This window comes from Pygoscelis adeliae, unplaced genomic scaffold (genome assembly GCF_000699105.1).
Source record: "Pygoscelis adeliae isolate BGI_AS28 unplaced genomic scaffold, ASM69910v1 Scaffold610, whole genome shotgun sequence".
In the NCBI taxonomy this organism is placed as follows: Eukaryota; Metazoa; Chordata; class Aves; order Sphenisciformes; family Spheniscidae; genus Pygoscelis; species Pygoscelis adeliae.
Genome location: NW_008824008.1, coordinates 803068 through 810278, shown reverse-complemented (window position 1 = coordinate 810278; position 7211 = coordinate 803068). Strand labels below are relative to the sequence as shown.

The following is a 7211-nucleotide window of genomic DNA, read 5'->3' as shown; positions in this document are numbered from 1 at the left end:
ATATAAACTAGGTGTGAAGATTGGTAACAGATTTCAACAGTTCCTAAAATCTTGGGAATTCCACACAATCATAAACACACATTATCGGTATGTTTTCTTATTTTTTAAAAACACATATTTTAGTTATAATTGGTTGAATACAGAAATTATCTTAACTGTGAGTAACACTATTCAAATTAATTTCAGAGCAATGATGTATGCTCTGGAGAACCTAACACCATGACTTTATTATCAAAGATACTGTGGCAATCCGAGTGGGCTCAAAAGAATCTTATGACAGACATAAGAATTTCCTCTAAATCCAAAATCTAGCTTACCACTCACTTCACAGGCAAGCTTAAAAACTGTGCAAGGCCTGTTTCTAAATGTAGAGATGATGACTGTTTCAGAGCTATTGAGGGCTTTGGATTTATGTAGAAGTCTGTGGGAGAGTCACAGTGCTGTTTGTGTAACCTTCTGCTGTTAGTGAATAGCAAGTACCACATCTAATAACATATCATCTTCCTCTCTCTGTCAGGGAATCACAACATGGCATTTAAGGCCAGAAGAGTTTAATGCTGTTACACAGCGGGGGGAAAGGGTATTGCATTCCTACCACTTCTCATTTGTGTTACAGTCTTTGCCCATTAGAATGAGACATAATAGTTTTATTGCCACCATAACAGCCTGTGAAAGACCATAAACTTTTAATAGACTTATAAAAAAAGGACTTTAACTGTCTCATTAGTCTACTTTTTAACTGGACAGAGCTATTTTATCTGTTCCCCTCACATTCATAATGCTGTAAATCTGGGCAGACGTAGAAGGTCGTTACCTCCAGGTTAAACTTCGACACCAAATTCTCTGCTTATTCCCTGAACTGTCTTCAGTGCTCTTCATGGTCTACTCAAGCACACACTGACACTTCATGATATTGCAACAACTCACTTGAAAATTCCTGTCACATTAAATGCTTTCAGTTACCTGTCCTCCTAGGCCTCTGAACCAAATGAATACTGTACAACGGATGCCTATCTGCTTTTGATGAAGCCATTTACTGGGGAGAAGGAGTAATCTAACTAGACAGCTAAGTTAACTAAATCCCCCCCAATGCTATACTGGTTGAAAATGCCATCTTGTTTAATGCCCCGTATCCTAATTTCTGTGTTATCCCTGCTGTACAGGGTTATTGATAGTGGAAGAAATCCTGCTTCATGTTACACACCATGGGAGGAGGACTCAAAAAAAGAAAAAAAAACCCCAAAACCGAACACCCCACTACCAAACCTTTAGTCACATGATGAAAGACCTCACTCTATGGAGAAGTGCATATCGAGTGCTACAAAAGAGAGAGTGCAGCGAACGTGGGCAGATGCAACACAGTGCAGGCTTCTAAGTCGCAGTGGGGCAATCAGGAAAAAGAGCGGGAAGTTAAGCACAACACAAGTGACCAAAAGCATCTCCATCACTCATTTTCCTATCGCTCTCTTGTCAGGTTCCCTGGCCTGCATATTTGCAGGGCAGTCTGTGAAAAAGCAGGGTTGCTTCATAGAGCCTCATCACACTGCAAATCCTAAAGGAGAATTCATTAAGATGCCAGCTGGTCCTCTGCAAACTTTCCCTAAGGAAGTGGCAGAATATTCATCTTTGCTAGTGCATCCTTTCTCCCATTCCTCCCTCTACTCCATCCTCGCCTGCCCACTTTGCAGTCAATAGCTAAGGCTCCTATTGTACCCGCTGGTACAATGAAATAGACACATGAAATAGACACAAATCTCTGAAGCTGTGAGCTAGTGGGGTGAAGTGCTCATCTAGGAAGAGACAAGGCCCACTTGCAAATGCAAAGGCAAAGCAAAAGCTGCAGTTAGTACCTGTTGCCTGTGATATAGAAAGACAGAATGTAAAATCTGGCTTACGGCTTTTCTTCTCGCTTCGCCAGGAATCAACAGAGCTATTACTTGAAATCTAATAGACAGGTACAGCCCCAAATACAGTGTACTTCCTTGTGTAAGGGGAGAGAGGAAAAGATGAAGAACTCTGTAGTACCTGGTAAGCTTCTGTAAAGTGCTCCTGATCCCTCTGCCTGTTCATCACACCCGGAGTGATGTAATTCAGCTTGGGTCAGAACCCAGACAACAGAGAATTGAAGTGTTGAGCTTTTATTGAGTCAAAGACGACCAGGCTTTTCTTAAATTTCTGTCTCTAAAGCTTTGTTCTCAGACAGGAAAAAGAAATGTACACACCTTGGATGAGACCAGTTGCAGGAGCCAGACTGACACAAGAGAAGACTCACTGAATGCAATTGTAAAAAAAAAATATTCATAGGCTCCAAAACAGTATGTTTGTAAAATGCAGGAGCAAGCAATTGCAAACTAGTAAGGCTCATGATTACCTCAAGGAAAATCCACAAAAAGAGGGGGGAAAAAAAGGACCAAATCAGATGCTGAATAACTGCGGCATTTCTAGTGAAATACAAAAAGCAAATGCCCACCTAAAACCTGTTTTAACAAAAGATCATCTTGGGGTAAAGATACCAGGGGACAAATGCTTCAAAAATGGCCAACATAGTAAAAATAGCACTTCCGAATTTCAACATGAAATAAGCAAAGAGAATAGAAAACAAGAGTAAAACTGAATACTCAGAGACAAATGCAAAACCCATTAACTGGTTTATCAGCTAACTGAAGCAGCAAAGCGTTAGAATAGCCCAGTCTCCTGATAATCAAAATATGAGACAATACTTTTAAGAAACAGAGAAGAGTTGAACAAATGTTGCAAAGGACATTAATTTGAATAAGAATGGCTACTGTGCTCTACATCAGCTCAATCTCTTTCCATCGCTTTACTGTTATGTAAGTTTGCAAGACTGTCATGGAAAGAGAAAATATCACCACCTCTTCCTTGGGTTGGAAATCTTCCAGACAGGAAACACAAACAATTTCATGCAACTTATTACACACTGAGAACAGAAACTTTACAGTAGCAGACTCGCCTTAGGCTGATACACATTTGCGTAAACCTTTTGTCAACCTATTCCAATCACGAACACAGATCCTAAATCTGTACGTGAATAATCATAAGGAAAAAAGGGGTTAAATGGTTTGAAAAAACTATTTAGACTGTAGTCTTTCATTTGCTTTTGTCCTTCATTTATAAGAGCTGGCTCCCAAACACAGCTAAAATAGGCAGGCACAAAAAGTTGAGACCGCAATGGGACAAACCCTTAACTGCATTCAGTGAAACAGTTAATGATCAGTATATATTTCTCTACCTTTCCCACAAGGCATTTTTATAAGCTTCACAAACTACAGCATAGTTTGTGGACAAAAAGGACCTAGACTAGTAGCATGAGGATTTCAACACTTCAACAGTGCTTTGATCGAGAATCGTCTTCTGGTTTACATCTAGAAGCAGGTTCAGCTGCAGAATTGAGGTCCAGTGGCAGATGTAAATTCTGTTTTCCACCTTCCAAAATTCAGTGGGCTATATCCAGAGATCCATTAGAAAAGTCACTGATGAAATGTGCTGGTGCAGTTGTTTCATAGCACACATTAATAAAATAGCTTACCAAGACAGGGAAAAATTACTTGTTCCATTCAAATTGGAATGGGAAACTTAAGATGTACACAACCTGGAAGAATCAGACTGCAATCTGTTCTTCGTACTGATGTCCCTGATGGTTTTTTTGCAAAAACTAACACTAATGAGCCAGAAAACCATTTTTAGGTTTTTACATGTCCTTCAAATACTACTTCTCTGTGCAATTGTACCCTAGTATAACTTCTGCAGTTTAGTTCGGTATTAATTCACAGAGTCAGATTATTAAATGAATCAGCAAAAGTACCTACCTCTCAAAGAGCTCATTTGTTGGACTTTTTTAGATGAGTACCAACTCCCACCCCTGCTACAAAGTTGGCAAGATCTAACAAAAATACATAAGACGACAGTCATTTCCCCATTGCCCATGACATACTTAATGCATGGCATTAGCAAATGTTTACTGAATTTGATCCTAACTCTTCTGCAACTGAAACAAGGTGGATATTTCAGTGAAGTATTTATTTGAGAGAGATGCAAAGACTCTTGTGATAGTAATTCAATTATTTATCCAATACCCTTAATAATACAAAATTGCAACAACAAGTAACACAGAAGTAGAACAAGGGAATTAGCAAGATGCAGAGCCTGGGGCTTATGGCATAATAAAAACTACTGCACAAAACCGTAATCATTTAAGACATCAGATGTCAGCACAGTGTTACAAGACACTCCAAAAGGTATTCTGGATGTTACACTAGGATCCCCTGGTCTATGTCTGAGGTCACAGACAGATGGACACAGACTGTTGTGCACACCAACACAGCTTTTTCCAAGAGGAAACAAGTTACCTCATGCTTGAAGCACTAAATCACTCGTGTTACCAACAAACAAGTTTATCACATACAGGTACCTTGCTGTCTTGTAAAGAACTAATAGCCAATCAGATATCAAGTGTTCAGCCAGGAGTGGCAAGTTGTAACACGGATACACAAGTAAAACTTTCTCTCCAGTGTAGCAACAACTACTCCTCGTAGAGGCACTGCCAGTTAGTAGCAGTTCCAGAACCTCAGGACACTCTTTTGAGAAAGAACAGAAAGCCACCAATCTCCCATGAATCTGTTTGAGAAACTTATTCCATCATCGAGAAAACGCTGATAAAAAACACGGGCTGACTGCACTTCAACAGCTGAATCAAGAGGCAAAGAAAATCCAACTGAGTTAAGTTTTCTCTGGAAAATAATTAATAAATGATTCACAGCTAGCCACTGAAGGTATGTCAGCACGAACAGATGGAAATTTAGAATTTAATAAACTGTTAATCACGAAAAGAAAGTCCTCCAGTATAACTTTCCCTCTGAAAATGAAATTGGAAAAATTATGAGTGTTAAGTGAAGCCAGGCTCTTTCTAAAGTTCCTAGCACTCTGACAAAATACAATGAGTATTTATTAATCCCATGTTCTTCTATTTAGGTTACACTGCACACAACCTGACGCTTCCTGGTATTTAACCTGCTGTGATCCCAAGAGAAGAAGGGTCTCTGTACCATAGAGTGATTGGTGTCAAAGCAGTTCAGTAACACTTCACTGTCAAAGTGCTCATGAAAAAAGTATTAGTATGATTCTATAGTATGTTATTGACAAGATATAGCATGTTTTGGAAGAGAAAACTTTGAAGCTAAGAGAGACAGAGCAGCTGGGGACGCTGATGTTCAGCTCATGTTAACTACACAATAACTCTGCAAAGAACCAGGTGGGTGAAGAGAACAGAGGGTCATCTAAAAAGATGCAATTCAGACAAAGATGCAAACTACCAATAACTGGGACAAAATCGAGCATTTGAAGTTGAACATCTAAAGACACTGTTCCTTCCTCACAGGACGTCCTCTGTTCTTTGAGGTGCTATGAGAGCAATGACAGTTTGGTTTTCCACTGCTTTACACCTTCTGTAGTCATTTACTGAGCAATGAAATGCAGCCAACAGTGAAAATGCAAGGAATGTGATTTGATAGCATGTGGCACCACTTTTGTACAGGTATCTAAAGTGATAGGAGGTGCATGTCAGAGACTAATGCCTCAATGAACTAGAATGTAATTACTGCAGGCTTCTGAGAGCTAGTGGGCTCATTAGATTCCAGCCAATTCACCTGGCAGGCAAAATGAATAATTATTATTCCTGTTTTACAGTCATGATCCAGAGAAAGGATGTGGCTTGTTCTAGATCATGTGAGGACTCTGGTACAATCAGAAATTAAACCATTGTCTCTTCAGCCATAGATATACCCCTGATGTCTGTCTGCGTAAGAGGACTGTAATGCGAGGTTCAATATCAGCTGTAATTCTAGGTGTGTGTGGGAAGTTTTCCCTTCTAAAAGGGCAACCTCATTATGACAAAAACTCAACCTCTGCTTCAATCTGAAATACAACTAAGAGCATACATTTAGAAACTGGGCAAATCATTACATCGAAATATCCACTGTACCAAATTCCCTTCCTGTTCTGCATTAGAAGTGGCACTCCATGGTTAAATTCACAGGCAAAACACATCTAAAGAGGGACCCAAATCCGAGTTCTGACATCAGAGTAGTTCTGCAAAACGGAGTTAAGAAATGCATGGAAATACAACAAAAGTATCTGACAATTAAATGAGATCTTCAAGAGGGATGTGAAACTAAAATGTACATGCCAGGGGGTAAAATATTGCAGGGTATCAAATGTTTACGCTTCAGACTGGTAACTTTTTTCTTGAAGAAAACTAAACAGGACACAAAAACTAAAGGCTCTCTAGATAGCAGAACCATCCCCTATAAAGCACTCTGAAGTAACACACTCTGCAAAACTCCTATGTGTGTGAAATTTGTAGGGGTTTTGTGCATTCCGTTTACTTCTGAAGTTTACTGCACTTTCAAGAACACACACTGAATGGGAGTATATCACTAAACAGCAGTGATTTAATTTTGCAAGGTTCAGGGTCTTAGTTTCCTATTGTGGTTAAGTAAGATTTCTAAATCTGTTTAAATACTGAGCTCTGTTTTCATACATTTCATACATACTATTAGAGAGAACATCTCTGAATTTATACCTATATCTATTATACCATGTCACTGAAGTGCCTACAGATTGCACTTATTCCTGTTAACACCAGCCTCATCAAGGTGTACGGAGAGGTATGACAGGATTATATGAAAAATTCCATTTCTGTTTGTACACAGTGTACACGATACTGAACATTGAACTGTGGCCCAGGAAAACAGATGAGGCCCCGCTTCATTTTAAGGAATAATTTATGTCCTGCTAAGGTTTTACTGAATCCCGAATTCAGGATTTTGTCTTTTTTTGTTTAATTCTCCTCCTCTCCACATATATCCTTGAACACAAACATAGGAAGCGTTTCCACAAGGAAAGGTTTAGAGAGGAAGATAGTATCTTTTGCCAGACTGACTTATATAGCTAGAAAAAACAGGTGAGCTACTGGGTTCAAAATCCTTTCGTCATGTTGTCTAGAAGAAAGCAGAAAATGGCTTCACATGCTTGAACTGTTTTTGCTTCTCCCATCTATTGTCAGTTAATCTAACAAAGAGATATATCCTGTCCCTACAGATCTCATTTCATGTAAATCCAAAGACCACCACAGTCACAACAACATTGTTTCTTTATAGCATGCTCGTTATCAAGCTGCTGTAAAGCAGCAGGAA

The 7211-nt window shown here is 39.2% G+C and overlaps 1 protein-coding gene across 2 annotated transcripts in view; it reads right to left on the bottom strand.

Moving 5' to 3' along the window:
- MAPK10 (mitogen-activated protein kinase 10) overlaps positions 1-7211 on the bottom strand; it is a 94273-nt gene that overhangs the window by 13594 nt on the left and 73468 nt on the right. The window lies entirely within an intron of this gene.